Source organism: Protopterus annectens, chromosome 2.part2 (genome assembly GCF_019279795.1).
Source record: "Protopterus annectens isolate FY-2018-M chromosome 2.part2, PAN1.0, whole genome shotgun sequence".
NCBI lineage: Eukaryota > Metazoa > Chordata > Ceratodontiformes > Protopteridae > Protopterus > Protopterus annectens.
Window position 1 is genome coordinate 421,742,296 of NC_056730.1, and position 21,514 is coordinate 421,763,809.

The following is a 21,514-nucleotide window of genomic DNA, read 5'->3' on the forward strand; positions in this document are numbered from 1 at the left end:
GTAGCATGTCCAACAGCTGTGGGTTTGACATAGCTTTATATGTTAGGCAGAGAGCACCTCAGAGTAGGCAATATGCTATGGAGTAAAGCTGGAGTTTTTTGAGACGGTCAGTGTAGGGCATCTGTTTAAGGCCAGTAATCCTCTTTGTGAGGTACTTCTGTGGCCTTTCCAGCTGCTGCTGCAGATGTCTTGTGAGGTACATTCCAAAAGGGGCATTGTACTCTATAATGGGTCTAATGAGTGTCATAACCCACAACTGAATATAACAAATTCATATTAACATAAATACCACATGCATACAGAAGGAGGTGCAATTGCATGTATCTTTTATGGTACTATGACTAATGCTGCTTTGCAAAATAAATGGCTGAGCCTGTAAAGCACACCTAACTGTAACAAGAACACATAATCAGATAAACAAATTGTACTGCACATTTCTATGAAGATGTGTCTCTACTTTCACAGTCAAGATATTCCAGTTAATATATCTAACATATGCTTCTCCTTAATAAAGGCCTGTTTTCCTGTTCTCTACCACATAAGCATTCTATCTGTTAACATTTTCTTTCTGATGCAATACTGTGAAATAACTCCTGTGTTTGTCATTATACATTTTACATTCTCCAGTGTATTACATGTAGCCTCTTCGCTTCTTTAGTCACTCAGGTTTCCTGATCCTTTAACTCCTTGATTTTTCTTGTTAAGGTAACATTGTGCTTTGAATATGGGTAACTTAAGTTTTACTTTATCTGTTTTTGGACTATCACTATATATCACAGTTTCCTTTTTCTGTTCCATATTTACTTCTGCCTCACTCCTTACTGAGTAATCATTATGGGAACTAACCTCATTACCCACTCTGATATTGGGAATTCTAAGTGTGAGGCTGGGATTTTAACAATGTTTTTCTGACCCAATCACTTTGGCTATTTTAGGTATTTACTAAAGCAGTGTTTTATAACTGGCACTTGTGTGGAGCATAGTAACATTATAGGCTTACATCCCTAAAACTACATCCCAACCTCAGGAAATTTGTATGCCCAAAAGTCAGGCACATATTGTTCAACAATTCATATACCTCATAATGCAGACTACCCTGGCTTTGTTGAGGTAGGTCATCCAAGAATATTACCAGCTATGCCATTTGTATAACAACACTCCTACATCCCTCACACATCTCTCCAACTACTGTACTCCCTTGCTCAGCCACCCATCATTGAGTTCAGCTTGAATATATGCTCATTTTCTAAAGGAGAGAGAAAAATATTAGGAGAGTACAAACACAATATACAAAGCGAATCAGTAAGAACATAAGTCTTTCTTATACAGAGCGACTGAAGTATCTTAACTTGCACACTCTGTTATATAGATATGTGAGAAGTAAGGCATGTTTAGCTTACAAGACAATGAGCACTTCCACTTTAAGAAAGGAATTTAACTTTAAATTGATCTGTTAATATCCAGACGTAAGAGATAGAAGGCCATGTTTCAAACTATGGAGGTATAAAACCATTAGGTTAATAGGTATGAACTAGACTAATAGCCACTGGGGCCTTTTAAGCATAGCCATGCAGCCCAAATCACTGACATGTTCTTGTACCATTGAACATTATAAGTAGGCACTTGGGAGATTAAATATTTACAAGGAGGGGCCTGGAAGATGAATCATTTACAGGCTGTCTTTGTCCATTAGAGACATAGGTGCCAAACTAGGGATGAATTTCTTGTTCCCCATCTAATTGTCCAAGTAACACTAGAATTGGATTAGGGAGGAACTCTGTTTCACATGGATGGGGAATCTGTTCCAGAGAAGGGCTAGTCTCTTGGATACATATCTGTCTCTCCAGCAGATCTTATTTATATCACAGGCAAGGTTTAAGTTTTTAGAACAGGTAATTCTGGTGCTGTTTGTTTTGTGGATATGGAGGAAGTCCAGCAGATTGCTGTCTAACGATGCCTTGTATGACAGGCATAGATCTCCCTTCAACAGCCTGTAGGAGACAGAATACAGGGATAGGGCTTTGAGGTGTTCCACACAGGACATGTTATTTATGCCCTCTATTATTTTCGTGGGAACCTCTGTGGACATTTCAATTGTTGGATGGTCCAGCTTAGGTACATACCCAAGGGGGCATTATACTTAATGGTAGGTCTGATGAATGTGGAATACAATAAAACATTGACCTCCTTGTACTTAGATGCAATATCTTTATCTAGCAGTTGCACAGCTTAGAAGGATTTCCTCACTACTGTAGACACATGATGGTCAAAGGCTAAATTACTGTCTATGTGTGTCCCTGACTACTGGGTGAAAAGGGATTCTTACATAAAACAAATGATTCCAAAACTATGGAACAAAATACTTGCTGAAATAAAGTGCATCACTTCATTATTAGCATTTAAGGAAAATTTAGATAGTTACAAGGAAAATAACAAGTATATTTCTAGACTGAGTGAGGCTGTGACATAAAAGGTCTCACTGACCACTTGCAGCATGCACTGAACTATGGACTATGCCACATATAACAACATATCATCATGCAGGCAGTTTTACCTCCTTATCCTCTGTTTCATATGATGTTAGGTTCATAGAAAACTACTAGGCTATCAGTCTGCAGACCATGCTTCTAATTATGGCGATTCCCATTAGAAATCGTTTTCTTCTTCTGATATGTTCATTATTTGTGACATCTCAGTGAGGGATCAAAGCATCTTTCACAGAGACCATTGATGCCTGGAAAGCAATGGAATTATGGGGTGGTAATGTTACAGTGATGGACTGCTTTTTAACAACCCTCCACCTCCTCATCCCAGAACATACTGTTGCCCAAGTGCTCCTCATTTTAAACAGCATCTCGGTAAGAAGTGGTAATGGCCTTTATGGCCCCAGAGTAGGAGCCATTGCAACAATGTCTGGTCAGCTCTGTGCAGAAATGGTTAACCTTCACTGGCAGCCCAGAGAAAAAAAATCAATATTCATATCTCCTTCATAAGCTGTATTATCTAAAAAGAAGAAACCAAATAATTTGTCTACTAGCTCTGGGCAGTCACATTAAACTATTTTAATAATTCCGTGAAACATACGTTATGTAAAGCAGATGAAAATTCTCTGGTTAAACTTCCATACTTTCATATAGCCAGTTATAGAAAAATGAAGTAATGAACTCTTCATATTTTATTAATCATAAAAAAGATTTTCTAAATATTAAAGATGATTTTGATAAACTGGTCCATTTTTTTAGTCTGCATCCCTGTCTCTGCTTATTTGTATGTCTACTTGTCTATGTATTTTTCTCTATCTATCTATCTATCTATCTATCTATCTATCTATCTATCTATCTATCTATCTATCTCTCTATCTATCTACCTTGAGTAACCTACTGGTGGACAGAGATTGAATGCTCAAGCTTCAATTGCCCAAGGTTCAGCCCAGTGATGATCAGAGTTCTTTCATAGGAAATCACTGTCAGAAGTTCTGCTGGCAGTAATGCCCTTTTATGGGGGAATTTCTCCCTTCTTCAAGTTGATATAATCATGGTGGTGGTGTATATAAATTCAGTGGGTGAGGGGGATTGCTTCCACATTGGGAGATGCAAGGGGCTTGCCCCATGCAAAAAAACACTTTTAAAAGTGTTTTTCAGCAGTTTTCGGCAAAAGCAGTTTGAGAATTCCAATCCTCGGTTTATTCATTCACTTTCATCCACTCATTTTGGAAGCATCTATCACTCTATCTCTCTATCTAAGAATTCTATAGATTTTGTAACAAACAAATATGAATCACGTTACAACAAGAAAGTGCAGAAGGGTACAATGAGAGTAAAACATGTTTCAAACAAAAAAGGAGTGATATTTCATATGTTTAGAAATTTTATTATTTGTAAATGGACAAAAAAGGCCTAATCAATAATTGTTCTCCCTATTTTGCCAAGTGCATAGGAATGAGTTTAAAACCAAATGTGATAGCTGAGATATGTGAACATGAAAGTTGTTCAGCAAAACGTTGCTTACAAAAAATATTTACAAAATTAAAAGAAAAATGAAAAGAAAAAAGAGCAAAAGGAAAAAAGGAAAAAAAAAAAAAACACTGGACCATTCCCAGTTAAATTAGTCAAGGGAGGTCATAGTTACTCAACCTGGTGGATATTTTTAAAAAGGTCACCAAAGCAATGGATGAAGGCAAAATGGTACACAACACATACCTCAACTTGGCCAAAGCTTTTGACACAATTCCCCACTCAGGCATAGTAGAAAGGCTAAATAAATTGGGAATACACACCCTGTGTCACCTGCTGAATTTCCAGTTGGCTCAAGAATAGGATGCAGGAAATCAAGATAGCAGAAGTTACCTCCAGAAAGAGACTAGTCACCAGCGGATTTCCTCAGGGTTCTGTGCTGGGACCGCTGCTGTTTCTCATCTATTTTTCTGAAGTAAAATCTAATATTAAAAGGCTTTGGCTAACTAAGTTTGTAGATTACTGCAACCTAGGAATAGCCATTGAATCCCCAACTGACTTAGTTATCCTGCACGAAGGTTTGTCCAAATAAATAACTGGTCCCAAAATCACAGATGGAAACTAAATGCCAAAAAATGCATCATATTCTTTGGGAAGTCAAATATCCCAGGGAACTACCAGATTAACAATACATCAATAAGAGTTGAGCCAGCTTTTTGGGATTTGGTAAATTGTGTGGACAGTGACCTAACATTTGACCAACATGTGTCCATTGTTTTAAGAAAGTCCTTTTATATTGCACAGCCTATAAACAAAGGGATTGTGTCTAGATCTAGGAATGTCATTGCTCCTCTTTACCCAGCCCTCATTAGGCCAGTCATTGAATATAATGCCTTCTTTGGCATGTATCTATACAGACACATGCACCAAATTAACTGCCCGCAGAGATGCCTTACTAAAAGTATGCTAGGCCTAAACAACATGCCCTACATTGACTGACTCAAAGTTCTGTAACTATACTTGGTATCCTACAGGCTGCTAGGAAGTGACCTGTATCTGGCATACAAGACATCCTCTGACCCAATAATTACGGATTAATTGCATATCAGCAAATCAAATGGAATCAGAACTACTCAGCCTAGGGATCTAAACTCCTTCTGCAACATCAACAGAATGGTTTGTAGGGACAGGTATGTCTTAAAGAGGACAACACTGCTGTGCAGCAGACCCTCCATCCACATAAAACAAAGTTCATCCTTGTCCAGATTCAAATGCAGCTTGGATCTATGGATGCAAAATAGAAAATTTATACCAGGATTGCCCCCTGTACTACTTACGGGAAAAGGCAGCTTCTAAATGCTTAATCCCGTGCATGAGTCCCCTAAAATTATTATTATTTTTAACAAAGAGAACAAAAAGTTTAATATATCTCAGATTGGCAGTTTTTTTTTCACAATGAGATAGTTTCTTCCAAAGAGATTCAAAAACAGAACATGTAATGGGGCACATTAAAATATCAGAACTGCTTCCTCTTGTGCACCTTCATCTTGTGAGCACACTTGTTATTTTCTCACTCATAATAAAGTCAAATTGTATACGGACTGGTTATTACTTTTTATTTCGACTTACATGTACTATATGTGGCTTATATAAGATATTATCTTAGTGGAATAACCACAAGTAAGACATGAGACTTCAAGCCCCCTCTGTTATAAATAATAGCACTATCCAGCCCCTTCAATGTCACATATTCCGTTTATACAGTTTTGCTTCATTTTCATTTCAAGGTGATTTCATGTAGCTTTTGGAATTGTGCATTTGTGGAAAAATAGAAGACACATGGCGTGGGAGATTTATTTTTTCATATTTTACCCACTTACAGAAAAAAGTACAGAATATAAATGCCGCTCATTTTGTACACTGTTTAATGCTAGATAACAAGTGTTTTCATGTCCCTGCTATGTTGTTTTGTTTTTAAAGTATTTGCATATGTTATAAAATGTAATATTTATATATATATATATATATATATATATATATATATATATATATATTTAAGTTTTTATTTTGCCCATTAGCAAAAATAAAAAAAAAATAAATAGATACATTTTAATTTGTTAACCAGGTAAGTTAATTGGTCATTATAGATCATTTTCAATCATAAGCCAAGCCTCAAGGACAAATCAAATCTAATATATGTGCAAGCTAAATAAATAAATAAATAAATATATATATATATAAAATCTGTGTGTGTGTGTGTGTGTGTGTGTGTGTGTGTGTGTGTGTGTGTGTGTGTGTGTGTGTGTGTGTGTGTGTGTGTGTGTGTGTGTGTGTGTGTGTGTGTGTGTGTGTGTATGCAGCTTATTTTATGGAAATATCCATGCTGATATACATGCTGGTACAGAGGCATCAAACTCCTATCACATTTTATAAAAGTTCTGGAGAGGGTGATTGATAAACAGATACGCAGAGTAGTAGAATGTAAGATGTGAGATGAGCAGTTTGGATTCAGATCAGGATGCAGCACAACTGACCTAATGTTTGTGGTGAGATAGATATTTGAAAAGAAGCTAGAGATGAGGAGACAGTCCAATTGGGCATTCTTAGACTTTGAGAAAGCATATGGCAAGGTCCCAAGAAAGCTGATTTGGGCAGTACTGTGGTGGTTTGAAGTCCCAGAATCATTTGTAGAAATGGCAGGCTTTGCACAAGGACCCAATGACTCAAGCACAAACAGTGTTCGGCCTCACAGAGGGGTTCCCAGTGGGAGTTGGTGTACACCAGGGTCAGCTCTGAGTCCACTGCTATTTATACTGGTGATAGACTATTAGCAAACAGATTGGAGGGGACAGATGAACAAAGTTACTGTATGTAGACGATGTGGCATTACAGGTAGACTCTGAACATGAACTTCAGCAAAGGATAGGGGAATGAAATGCAAAACTGAAGACATATGGAATGAAACTAAGCACAGATAAGACAGTGATAATGACAGCAAATTGTGGAAATGCAAAGACGCTGAGAATTGAAATAGAAGGGAAAATAGTGGAACAGGTAAATAGCTTCAAGTATCTGGGAAGGGTGGTTGAGGAGAACGTAAGTCTGAATGAAGAGGTCAAAGTTAGAATTCAAGTGGGCTGCAGCCAACTGGCATAGAGTCTCAGGTATAGTCTATGATAGAAGAATGCCAAAGAAGCTGAAAAGTAAGGTATACAAGACAGCGGTGCAACCAGTACTACTGTATGGTACAGAAACCTGGGCAGTAAAGGCAGATCAGATGAAGAAGCTAGAGGTAATGGAAATGAAGTGCCTGAGATGGGTGGTAGGATACACACTGTAGGCCAGATTAAGAAATGAGGAAATAAGAGCAGAAGCCAAAGTAGTTCCAATCGCAGAAAAGATCAAAGAGAACAGATTACAGTGGATTGGACACATGCAGAAAAGCAGAAGACAAGCTGGTGAAAAAGATTTGGGACGGACAGGAAGAAGGTAAGAGGAAATGAGGATGTCCAGCAAAGAGGTGGATGGACTGTGTGAAAGAAGGTCTGTGACAGTCAGGCATGAGTGATGAAGAAGGCAGAAGGGTGGCACTGAATTGAGGGAGATGGCAACAGTTAACACTGATACCCTGACCCCATGTAGAAAATGGGATAAAGGGGGATGATGATGATGAATCCATGCTGAATAATGGTCATGCTGACAGTAACTTGTAGCCATGTTATGTTTTAAATTTATTCATATTTCCTAGTTAAATATGGAAAAAATATTCAGATTTTCTTTGTCAAATGTTCTACATATTAAAAAAACTTATAATACAAAACATTTCTATAGACAAAGAATATTTATTTATTTATTGACATTTGATTACCAGGAAAGTCTTAATGGGTAGGAGGACATTTTCGGTGGAGGCCTGGGGAGAAAAGCTATATCTCAAAAGATGCAGTTTCCTTTATAAGAATGACTCTGAGAGAGTGAGTGGTACTAATACCAGGTCTGCCATGCCTGATTGATTTATAAGTGATTGAAAATTTGTCCAGGGAGTGGCCGGTCATCTCCAGCTTGATTTCAAACTATTTGAAGGCTTTGCCATTGAGGTCACCCACCATGCTGTCCACCAGAAGAATGATCATGCCATGCAAATGAGTTTTGCAACTTCTATTTTTTCCACTGTAGGAGCTTCTTTCTTGGCTTTATACAGACATTTCAAAAGGCACTCTTGTTTTGGGGAGACCACTTTTCAGATGTCTGCTGTCAAACTCCATAAAGATGCTTAAGCTGTCCATGTCAACACCTCTGGTAAACTTTATGAAATGTATTTTCTTTATCTGTTATGCTTCTGTCATTTTGCTAAGACCCCCCCCCCCACAAAAAAAAAAATCATTCAGTAGGTGTTTTTTGCTGATCAGTATAGAAGATTATGACCAGGTCTAAAGTGATGGCTAGTTTGTTATGTGTCTGAAAATGGATTTTAATAAATTCACCTCAAGAACAAAGCTCATAAGGTGAGTTTTTTGAAATATGCTTTGAATACACAACAAACTAATGTAATTATCAGGGCTCTGATCATAGCTCTTTGTAGTACATCAAGCTCCTAATTAAGTCAGAGCTTTATAACTCAGGTGCTTTTTGAATCAATCTGTTTCCAGATGGTGCATTTTGTTGACAAACCATGTAAACATGAGCAAATTTAGTGAATATACAGAGAAGCAGTGCCATAATTGAAAGTAGTTATATGTATTTATTCTACCCAATGTTTTATGGAGTACACTGTAAGGGATGTCGTTTGTAGCTTCGTAGGTAAGTACTTGGCTACCTGCCCTGGTGGACTATTCTAAGCCTAGCAAATTTCCTTCAAAGATGGGAATGAAGCCCTGTATCTTTTATCTCTGAGGTATACACCTTAACCATTATAGCAATCACCAATTCCCCCAAAGGTGAGAATCAAACACTGTATCTTATGTCTGTAAGGTAAACACCTTAACCATTATGCCAACACCCATCATATTATTTAGACAGAGAAGTCATTAATATACTGCATACTATCCTGTGTGCTTTTTCTTTACCACTGTTTGCCACTGGTCTAGCAATTATTTTTATTGTTTTATTGTTGCAATCATTTCCGTGGGCAGGTAACAGGTGCTGCACCTTGTTGCTGCAAGATTCAAATGTATTAACTTCACTACAATAAGGATATTTTCTCTCACTTTTGGAACATAATCTGTGTGTACTTTATGTTATAAGGCATTTATAGCACAAATGTATCTGGTTTAGTGCTTATATTTTCTGACTTTGAATATGGAGAGTAGTGCTAGAATAAATGCAGATATGGTATGTACTGCTGCTGATCACTAAATGTATTTAAATAAACTCTAGAACCCAATGACATCAGCAAAGTGGTTATTGTGTTGTTCAAATATGTTGCGATTTTCCCACCCTGATAAGGATGTCCAAGGCTTAGGACAGCGAAAGATAGATTAGATAAATAGAGAAATAGATAGACAGACAGACAGGCAGGCAGACAACTACAACAAGCAGAATTCATGTCAAACAAATGAAGACCAAACCAGTGAAACCAATGTTACTGAAACAAACACATTGAAACAATTAAACAAAAAAGAAAAATGCCACTATTAATAACTTAAAAGTTTTTTAACACAAAACTTTACACTAACATATGTTAAATATGTGCTAAATGCAAGGTCACATAATTGTGGAGAAAAGGGCAGAGACCACCAACAACAAACATTTTTATAAGTATCTGTATTAAATCATAAATAAAATAGCAACACAGTTACATGCACATTAATATAAAAGAAAACAAACCACATCAATAGTTTTTAATTCACTATTTACTCAATAACTTTTGTTACATTAACTTATTCTCACATTACAACTTTATTTATTTCCTTCCTTCTCTTAAACCACATTCTACCTTCTGAACATTATTGTGTATGTATTGCTCCCCCAAACTCCATTTAATTCTTTGTAATTTTCTCTTTCCATTTTCTAAGGATCCTATATCCAGTTCTTTTATGTCCTTTACAATATTCAGCACTTCAAGTACCACTGGTTTAGATTTTTATTAAACGCAGCACCAATCTTCACCCAAATCAGACAATGTGACCTAGACAAATTAGAATCATACTACAATAAAATAGCCAAGTTTGCTACTAACTCTACCTATAGAACCCATCACTGTACTACACTAAAAGAACTAAAATGGCTTGAGTTACCACAGCTACTTAACTATCACCAGCTGGTTACAGCCTACAATATTCTCAAATACCCTGAAAAAAAACCCTCAATATCCAATCTACTTACTGTCTACACTGCAAATTGGTACCTCAGATCTAGTGAAAAATCTCTCCTCTCCATCACCAAGGCCAATAATAACACAGGGAAAGCACTCTACTCCCACACCATTGACAGAAATTGGAACTCTCTACCCCATTCCGTGTCCACTGCCCCCTCCATCTCTATATTCAAAAACTCCCTCAAATCACATCTCCTTAGTACCTGGTTATGTCCCTGTATCACATAACCTTACCCAATACTGCTATTAACTCTCCAAATTGCTCTCTGATCACCTGCTTGATCTCTGATCACCTGCATGCTTGTTCATTTGAAAAGTTGAACTTTTAACTGTAGAATTTACTTAATATATTTTCTTCTCTTACCAATGTATAACTGACATTGTCATTTTACTTATTTTCTATACCATCATTTATTTGGAGTGTTTTTAGTTATTTCTTGTTATATTGCTATGTTTACCATATATGTTGTAACCCTTTTACTACATCTTATTTGTGTATTATACTTGCTGTAATGCTTTTGTACAACTAGATGCCAGAGCTTTTCTCCCTGGGCCTCCGCTGAAAATGGACCTGGTCCAGTCGGAATTTCCTGGTTAACAAATGTAAAATAAATAAATAAATAATAAAATAATTTTCTATTAATTCCTTTTTGGCAGCCACTCGCTTAAACGTACTCATATTTACTTACTCAACCATACAATGTCTAAGCAAATCAGAGCCTGTGTCCCAGCTCAAAAAATACATTCCCTTAGTTACAACAATTTGCTTCACCAACATTTTGGACAAAACACTCTGTGGGGATTTTTTTTAAGACCAGCTAACTCATTACATTCCCAGAACGCATTACATCTCTCTCTCTTTCCCATTATATTTTCATCAATTGATATCTACCCGAGGAAAAATAATAAAAATACCTATACCAACACTTCCATGCAAAAATCCTAAACCTTCTGGACTTTACTGCATGCCTGGGAGCCATACAGACGTTTTTTTACTGCTCATTAGTAAATTGCCTTTCCAGTCTTTCTTTCCAGTATTTTCTAACTTCCTCTGATCGATAGTTAAAGGTATCATGTAATATTTTATATGCCCTACTAATTATCCCTTTTCTTTTTTTTTTACAAATAATTATCCCTTTTCTTATAGCTGCTTTTGTTCTAGACTCAACTAAAAACTCTACTATACTAGTCTTTCACTTAGCACTCCATTATCCCTTACTGTTTGCCTATATTCTGCTATGAGTCATAAACTTCTGCAGTTTACTGTATATGGATATGAATATGGATATGGATATGTCTGTGTGTCTATATATTTTTTTCAAGGATAAATGATGCACTTTCCTAATACTGAATAAAAACCATCAGCAAAAAAGTTCAAACATTTATATTACAAAAAACCCAAAACACTGAACCTGCTAAAGATTACAAAAGGAAAATGATTTCTGTTAGCTATCATTACAATAAAATCCTTGAATAACACTAAGCCAATAATTATCTAAATAATGATAGTGTTACAGAATTTTTTTTGGTAAGGTAACGTATAGTAGCAGGGGCAGATTAAGGTTAGCACTGATTACTAAGGTGGGCAGGACGTGTGTGTGTGTGTGGGTGTATGTGTGTGTGTGTGTGTGTGTGTGTGTGTGTGTGTGTGTGTGTGTGTGTGTGTGTGTGTGTGTGTATATATGGGTCTACCTGAGATGGTCGACAAGCCATTTGATCGACTTTCATTTGGTCGACAATTCATTTGGTCGACAGGCAGATTTGCCCCCCTCCCCAATGTTGTGTGACCCTGGAGTTGATATATATAGTTAGGGGGGGGGTGTGGGGGGCACAGCCCCCCACATAAAACTGCTTGTTGACCGAATGAACTGTTGACCAAATGAAAGTCGATTATATGGCCTGTCGACCATGTGATAGGGATACATATATATATATATATATATATATATATATATATATATATATATATATATATATATATATATATAAACACAAAAGAGAAAATCTCAAATGGTAGAACAAAAAATAAAAAATACAGAAAAATACTGAATGTTACTAATAGCAAATCCCAAAACACTGAATACTTATCTCCCACTAAAACACCCTACATCAGGAACCCCTAACTACACAACTCAGATCAAGCATCACCTAACTAGTGATACTGTTAGGGAAAGGTGATTTAGTAACACAATATGTAGGGCTGGTAGTTAAAAGTTTTTTCCAAACAGTACTACTACACAATACAAAAAGACAAAGAATACACACAACACCAAACATGTACAGTACTAACAGTCTAATGGAAAAACATTGGAAGAGAGATAAAACCACTGCTGTGCAAACTGGTAAATTAATAAAATATGTAAAAAACACACCAGCAGTCCACGACAAGGATTTGTAAGTAAATTTAATAAATAAATAAAATAGTACAGGATGACAAAGATAAGCGCTCTCGCATGTAGTTTCTTCAGATCTAACAAATAACCCAGAAACACATGATGTTTAAATAACAGCCCATTATACAATGTATCCAATCACATAAAATGCATCATCAGGTTGCTATGGTGTAATTAATAGGCATACAATTACCAGTACTCTATTAGCTCTCAATTTTCTGAGGCAGTGAAACAACTGTTTATTGACAACCCACTTCTTCTAGCACATACTAATTATATTTGTCAGAGATGCATATTTATCTAAACTGTATGTTAGTCTTTCCACCCACCCAGCACAACAACAACAACACTACATTGCTACAGCATCACAACAGCACACCTAAGTATGTTGACACAGTAAAAAAATCCTTGCTTATGTCTCCTAGGGTTCTAGACGTCTTCCTAGCATGCTTCAGCCATTAAGCCAAATTATTATGACCACATCCATATACACACTTAGAGCTGCATTATGCATTTCTCTGACATATAAAAATTCAGTCTTAGAGCATTTTTAAAGTACCTGGATTTAAATATTTTCTGTAGACAGCATAGTTATTTGAAATCTGAATTACGCAATTGTGCTTGAAGTACACACACAGTCAAAACTGTACTATGGAATCGTGTTTAAAGTAATACATTTAATCAGAATGCTGCTAGATTCACAGTATGACAGATCTCTGGCTAAATCTCAAGGACAACAAAATGTTTATTTTTTTTCAAAATTATAATTTAATTTCAATTGTTTTAGTAATTGTGAAGCTGTTAATACTTTCATTAAATATGCTTATTAAAACACATTAACAAATTAGTTCCTAAAGCACTTATCTAATTTCATCTCTTCTCAAAATTCTAGTTAAATGCATTTGCAGCATTTAAATGACAGTAGAGATTTAAGAAATTGTCTCCTATTATGGTCGGACTATTCAGTTGTAGATAATGGCTGACATAACTAAGCTCATATAAAATCTACATCCTGGAGGTGAAAATGGATTACATTGACCTCTTCTGAAGCAAAAGATCCATTTTGATTTCTGCTTCACCAGAATAAAGCATGCTGTCTTGGCAGCCTTAGGACTATGTTTGTGTGTCAGCATGGCTAAATAGACAAGAGAGTATATCCAACATCACTCATTAAAATATTTTGTGTCTTCTGTTTCAAAGACTAGGCTGAAGAGTTGAAGAGTTTCTAAAAATCAGTCAAAGTAGCATCTGCATTCATTTCTTGCAGTTCTATTCTGTTGAATTTATTTATTATTAGATATGTCTTGTATGTAGACTGTGTAGAAGAAAGTTAAGCAGTATTCCACAGAAGAAGGGGAAAATTGTAGTTTTGTCTCTTTTTAGGATCTAGAGAAGATTCAAGGCAGACTGCATTGCAACTATGTTTGAGGTATACCCATACAAATGCAGAAAATATATACAGTGCAGCCACACATGCTGAACATCAGAACAAAACCATTTAATCCAGTTTAGCCTTAACACTCTAACAGGAGATGTATGTTAGTGTTAGAAGTCCTTCAGTATGGAACTTTGTTTTAAATGAATCATCTATACAGGTATGATTAAACATATCTTCCTACAGATTTATTTCTGCTTCCTCTTTTAAGCTGTAAGGGCTCTACTGTTAGGCTTGGAATTAGAGAACATTTTAATACCATAGTAATAATTTACCCTTATTTTTTATTGTAAAGTTCTCCAAAAAAATGGTAATAAGGAATACTAATCCATTAAGACAAGGATAGAAGACTTTAAGGTAACAAACTGACTCCTTTTAGTACTCATTATTAACAGACATAAACATGATGACTTGACATTTTCTTAATCAGTATGTCTTTCTCCCAAATTCTGCACTAGCAACTCCCCTGCACCTTTTCATTTTAACAGTCTTTCTTCTCTTTATGATAAATTAAATTGCTAGAAAATAATACAGGAGGGGATCGCCATTTTCATACAAATACTGAAAATCTTTCAAATTTAATGACAGAGAACAAATCATTGATATTGCAAGATTTAAAAATGTAGCTTTCTAAATTAGGTGATCATCATTTGAAAAGTAATTTATTCTGGCTGCAAAAATTCTTTCTTCTTTTATAAAATCATACAAAGGTATTCACAATGTGTTAATATGGTAAACTAAATAAGGCTTCAGATGAAAAACCCTTCCATGTGTTTCTCCTTATGAGACTTCTTGCTCCCTCTATCATGAAACTTCACTACAGCAGTCATCTGCATACCAGTTTTTCTTCAAAAAATTGCCATTTCTCACTTTTCATCTGCTGGTATCAAAAGGATAAATGAGTCACATTCTTGAAAAACAGATACGACAACAGTAATTCTGTAGAACTTATTAGCTTTGTCAGATAGTATCATTGCCAAGGAACATTTACTGATTTGTTTTATTTTTTTTTCTTGTTAACTGGGTGAGTACATTGGTACAATACCATTTTCACCCACTTCTCAGGTGATGTGCCAGAGATAACAAAATTTTGCATATGTCTAATTTTTTACAATAAATGATGTAGAATACAAATATACATAATAGACACAGAATTGTATTTACAATATAAAATTTGCACAGAAAGTTAACACAGTCAAGAAACTATAAGGTGTAGTCCAAATTTCAAAAAAATTTGAATTGTTCAATTATTAGCAGCAAAGTAACACATGTGAAAGTCAGTTAAGATCATTGCAATAAACTATTATGCTTTCCAACATCCCTAAACAGATGCATTTGTATTCTTGCTATAACTAAGACTTCAATTTTTAACAGTAATAGGTTACATACTTTGATAATATCATCAAGATAACGATTCCAAGATGCAGGAGGTATTTTGTATAAGAATATTTCTTGTGCACTTAGAGTGAACTAAGGCCTGTTTAGATTTATGATTATTGCTATTTCACAGGGTGTATGTTGTGTGATGAAAGGATAACGTGTTTTCTAAAAAGTGCAGGATCTGTCTTTCAATAATTTGTATGTTATTGTACACAGCATGCATGTGAACGTAGAAGTAACTGGTAGCCAGTTAGTCCTTTGAAAAGACAGTGATGTTCAACACATTTGAGAAGATTAATGAATTTAAAAATTGCATTTTCTGTTGTATTTTCAGTTGTATGTAATATGTTAATATTTTGAAAAGATGGGGGCTATGATGGGTAAGGCATATTCAATTCTGGGAATAAAAACATTGATGACAATGGCCGTTCTTGCTTTAAGTGCAAATAAATTTGATACACTGAAGGCTACTTTGAGTTGATGTAGAACTTTGTCGTGAGCTCAACATGATTGTAAAAGGAAACAAATAAAACAAACATGTGCCCAAACATGGTTAAACTAGTAAAAATAAGACAAACAAAACAAAAACAGAGAATCCACTTTTAATCAAAACTAAGCAAAAGGAAAAGGAATCCTCTCAAAAACTAAGTGCTTTCTGCCAAGTAAAAATGGCTTCTTCAGAGTTAATGAGAGTCAACAGAATCACTTCATAAATAATCACAACCCAGAATAACTAACCAATCACTATCACATTCTTGTTAATTAATTGGCTAATAAACTCCATGATGACAAAATGCATATGTAAAGTATAGTCTGTAACATATATATATATATATATATATATATATATATATATATATGTGTAAAATTAAAACATCTTACCTAAATAAAATGTACACAAATGCACTCATTACAGTTAATAATATTATTAGTTTAAAAACTTCTTCAAGTGTTGAGGGAAAATCTAAGCAGTTATTAAATTTCAGTAGCTCTTTGTTTTAAGACTGGCATAATAGATATATTATCATTCAGTCCAGGGAGGCTGGTTGCATTAAGTCTTATTTGCCACTTATATTCCATTAACTTAACTCTAAGTTTGTCATCCCCACCCCTTTAGGTTCATAGGTTCATAGATTAGTACTAAGCTAACTGCCCTTGCGAGCCATTTTAAGCCTAGCCAATTATCCCTTTCATCAGGAATAACCCGATCAACAACAAAGAAAATAAACTTTTTAAAATCGGGGCAAGTGGTGCTGTAAATGAACAAGGCATTGCGTGTGCCATTATTTTTAATGGCTCTAAGACGTTCTGCTATTTTGTCTCTGTGTCCTCGTATAGTTTTGCTCACATAAAACCCGGGATAGCTGGTACAAGTAGCCAAAGTAACCAGCATAGATGTATTACAACAGCATCTACCCAGACATGATAGAGACCTGTTGTGCCCTTGTACTACAACATATGGGCCATCATTAATATATTTGCAGTACTTACATGCCCCACATTTATACATAGTTGAAGTTTGTTTGAGACTGGCCTCTCCAAAATATTTTTAATATTCTTACTCCTACTAAAGACCACTCTAGGGGTCTGTCCCAGTCTTTCTTTCATATTGTTGTCAAAACTTATATCCCATACTCCCCTGATTGTTTCTAATAATATGGGTGTCTGATGATTGTATTTCAGTATAAAGGCATCTGGTTTTTAAGGTACAGCTTTCTTCTGTAAAGAATCACCGCACCCCATAAAATTGGGGGAAAGGATATACTTCTCCTCCTTGTTACTTCATTGCACACCTGCAAAAGTAATTTCAAAGGGTAACCTCTTTCTAGAAACATACCAAACAGGGTATATACCTCTTCTTGGTATACCCTGTTGTCACTAACCAAACGTGACAACTTAATCATCTGACCCTTTATGATACTTTTTTGTTGGTGAAGTGGGTGGCAACTATGATAGTGTAAAAGTGAGTTGCAATAAGTTTCTTTCCTATAAATGTTACTTTGTAGACCCTCCTCATTATTTGTCAGGTGGATGTCCAAAAAATCTATTATTTCACTGTTCCAGTGACTGGTGAATGTAAAAAATGGGGTGGTGTTGTTCAAATAATCCACAAATAATTTGGCATCTTTCTCATCCCCTTTCCATAATATTAATATAGCATCCAAAAAAATTATTATATAACATTATATGATCTTTGTAAGGGGACTGAATACCAAAACTTCCTCCCAATGTAGAAGCATCAGGTTTGCAAAGCCAGGGGCACACTTCACCCCCGTGGCTACAACTGATATCTGGTGAAATAATTCACCTTCAAAACTCAAATAATTGTTTTTTAATACAATTTCCATTAAGTCAAGGATGTCAATGTTGTCACCATCTAACTTTCTACTTTTAAGGAGGCTCTCCCTAAAATAGTTTAACCCTTCTTCATGTGGAATAACCAAAAAAATGTTTACCACATCTATGGTGAGGAATGAAAAATTACCTAAATCCTCCATGGCACCCAAATGCTCAAGGCAATACCAAAAGTCCCTTAATATGTGTTCAGTCCCAGTTACGACCTGTTGTATTCCTTTGTCCACAAATGATGCCATGGGTTTTGTTTTAGAGCCCTTTGCCGCAACAATCGGCCTAAATGGAGGATTGTTAATATTTTTGTGGCTCTTGGGGATCCCAAAAATAACAGGCGTAACTGGATATTCTACACTAAAGTAGTTGAATTCATTTTCGTCTATTGCCCCCTGAAAAAGAGCAGCAAGTAAATAAAGATCTATTCTATTGTACGCAATATTCATCGCATTTTTAGAGACACTTTGATAGGTGGAATAATCATTCAGTATTTCATGCATTTTTGCCACATAGTCAAAATGGGACATGATGACAACCCCCCTCCCTTGTCTGGTTTCATTATTCTCAATTCATTGTTGTTAGCCAGTTCTGATAAAGCTTTCCTTTCCTCACTGCTAAGGTTGTCACTAATATTAAATAAAGTTTCCTGTTTCACCATAATCTTTCTCAATTCATTAATGCACATCTTCTCAAAAATTATGTCCTTATGAGCAGGAGGTATGAATGTACTTTTCCTTTTTGGTGCTATAGATAAAAAACCTTTATCATTTTGTCATTAAAAAACATAGACAAGTTTAGCTGTCTAGTAAACAGTTTAAAACTACTATAAACATCAACAAAATCTAAATAGTAGGAAGGGACAGAGGTAAAACCTTTACTCAACAACATGTGGTGCACATCTTTGATGTTCAAAGCACTGAAATTATAAATGTAAAACCCATCTCTTTTCTGGATGTCACAAACAGCTAACTCATTCTGAAAATCAAAATTAGCTAAGGAGCCTTCTAATTCATTTCCAGTGTCAGCCATACTCAGAAAACAGTCATTACTATTAAAGTTCAGTGTCTCTTGTTGTTCACCCATTCGCGTTTTCTGTTGTAATAACCGTTCTGTTGATGTCCCCCATACTGTTGTTTCGTATGTCCCCCTCCCTCCTGTTCATCAGGCATTCCGATCTCCTCACTTGTGGAGGTTGATCTAAAAAATGCTGTTCACTATATTGTGCATTAATTGTCTCATTCTGGTCAGTGACAGTCAATTCAGTGTCATCCCTATTCCCCTGTTCAAAAATGCAAAAATACTGCTCTGAGCATACAGTAAATACTGAACACTGCTATACTTTACCTTTGGTTACCAAATACTGAATACTGCTATACTCTGGGGTGTTTTTTAAGGTTTTACCAAATACACACGTGTATTTTTCTCACTTGTTCTGCTTTCTTCAGTTTTGCTCTTGTTTGTACTACAATGGTGCGCCTTGCTCTGGCAAATGGGCCTACAATCAGCAGTGCTTTTCTCTTCTTTCTACCATCCTACTCAGTTATTTAAATCAAAGGTGAGCTACACTACTTTTAATATGGCAGACGTACTCATCCACAAAATACCAGATTCAGTAAGTGAGTCTTGTAGAAAACAATTCCAGTAGAAAAAGATGGATTTCCAGGCCAGGAGATCCTTTAGTAAAAAAAAACATGAGATGGATTGAAAGGCAGTGGGTTTGGGATTGCAGTTCTCCTAGACTCAATGTTCCAGTCAACTCCTTAGTAACATGATGTAACACATTACCTTCTTTTTCCACATATTTTCTTTAACTGTAATGATTGATTTCTTGTCCTTTTCATCCAGTTTTATTTACCTATTTTATTTACCAGACTTGATGAGTGGGACAGTTTTGTACGTTTCAGCTAAGGAATAGAGAGAATGATATACTTATGATATCAAGCATTACTGGAATTCTAGATGTGATGCAAATCTGACACACATACACACAAAGACCAAATGGCAGAACAAAAAAAGAGAGAATGCATGAAACACTGACTATTACTAAAAACAAATCAAAAAGCTCTGCATACTTTTTTTCCACTAAAAAAGTCCTATATCAGTAACCCCTCCACTACAAAACTCAGATTAAGCACCCTCTGAATAGTGGTACCATTAGAGAAAGGGGTATTAGTAATGACATTTGTAGGAGTGGGGATGAGGCAGGGGTAGTTTTAGGGTTAGGGTTAGCATTCTTAATCTAACAATACCACCACAAAAAAAGGACACAGAACAAACACAAAACCAAAACATGCACAACTCTAATCCCCTCCTAATTTACAACAAACCCTCCTCCAAACGTTCCCCACCTTACATATCTGAAGAGCAGATCCTCAAAGCCCTATCCAAGGCAAAGAACATGTCCTCTGTGGGACCAGATGACATCCCAGGCTGTCTTCTAAACAGGCTAAAACATGAACTAGCATCACCACTAAGTACCCTTTTCAATCATAGGCTAACCACAGGCTTTGTTACTGTGGAATGGAGAACAGCTACAGTTATTCCCCTCCACAAAAGTGGCTTAGCAACAGACCTGGGGAATTACAAACCATAATCCTGACCAGCCTCATCTGTACGGCCATGGAACGTATCATTATTGACCTCATAAAGACATAGGTGACCTCCAAACCCTGAATCCTACCCAATTCATCTTTGTGAAGAGCAGATCCTGCCTGTTATGTTTGGTGGATTGCTGTGAAAGTGTGACCAAGGCCATTAATGAGAGCAAATCTGTGCACACAGCACACCTCGACTTAGCAAATGCTTTTGACACAATCTCACATTCAGTCATTACTGATAAACTTAGGAAACTGAATGCAAACCCCTTCATTGTAAAATGTGTTGCCAACTGGCTCACAAACCAGGCACACACTATCAAAGTGGGTGACTCCACATCAACCAGCAGACCTGTTACCAGAGGGGTGCCACAGGGGTCAGTGCTGGGCCCCCTACTGTTTGTTATATACTTCTTAGAAGTTCAGGTGAAAACAAAAGGGTTATAGCTGACCAAGTTTGCAGACGACTGCAAACTTAGGTGCAATCACTGAATCCCCAAATGATGTCTGTATACTCCAGGATGGTCTCACACAGACCAACGACTGCTGTATTAGTCACGGTCTCAAACAGAATGCAAAGAAATGCATCATCATTCCCTTCAGTACAAACAATGTCCCTTCACACTATCAAATCAATAACAATACCCTAAGTACCCATGACTTGGTAAGGGACCTGGAATCACAGGTTGACCACAACCTTAACTTTAACCACCAGGTGTCTACCATTGTAAGGAAAGCTTTCTATGTAGCTCATTTGATTAGTAAAGGCATCACCCTGAGAGCAAAAGAAGTTATAACCCCCCTATACTTGGCACTTATCCGGCCCATAATTAAGTATAACGCCCCATTCTGTATGTACCGTACTAAGCATGTACAGCAATTAGAGAGACCTTAGAGGTTTTTAACAAAGAAGATCAATGGCCTCCGGCATGTGCCTTACATGGACCAATTAAAATCCCTGTCACTGTACTCCTTATCATATAGACTTCTTAATGGACACTTATACCTGGCCTACAGAGCAACCCAAGACCCAAACCTAATGAACTTACTGCATATCTGTAAATCAAATGGGTCTAAGGCTGCCCGTTTCAGAGACT

General features: G+C 36.2%; 1 protein-coding gene across 3 annotated transcripts in view; it reads right to left on the reverse strand.

Moving 5' to 3' along the window:
• Positions 1–21,514, reverse strand: part of ZNF366 (zinc finger protein 366) — a 199,841-nt gene that overhangs the window by 155,174 nt on the left and 23,153 nt on the right. The gene's annotated exons all lie outside the window — the stretch shown is intronic.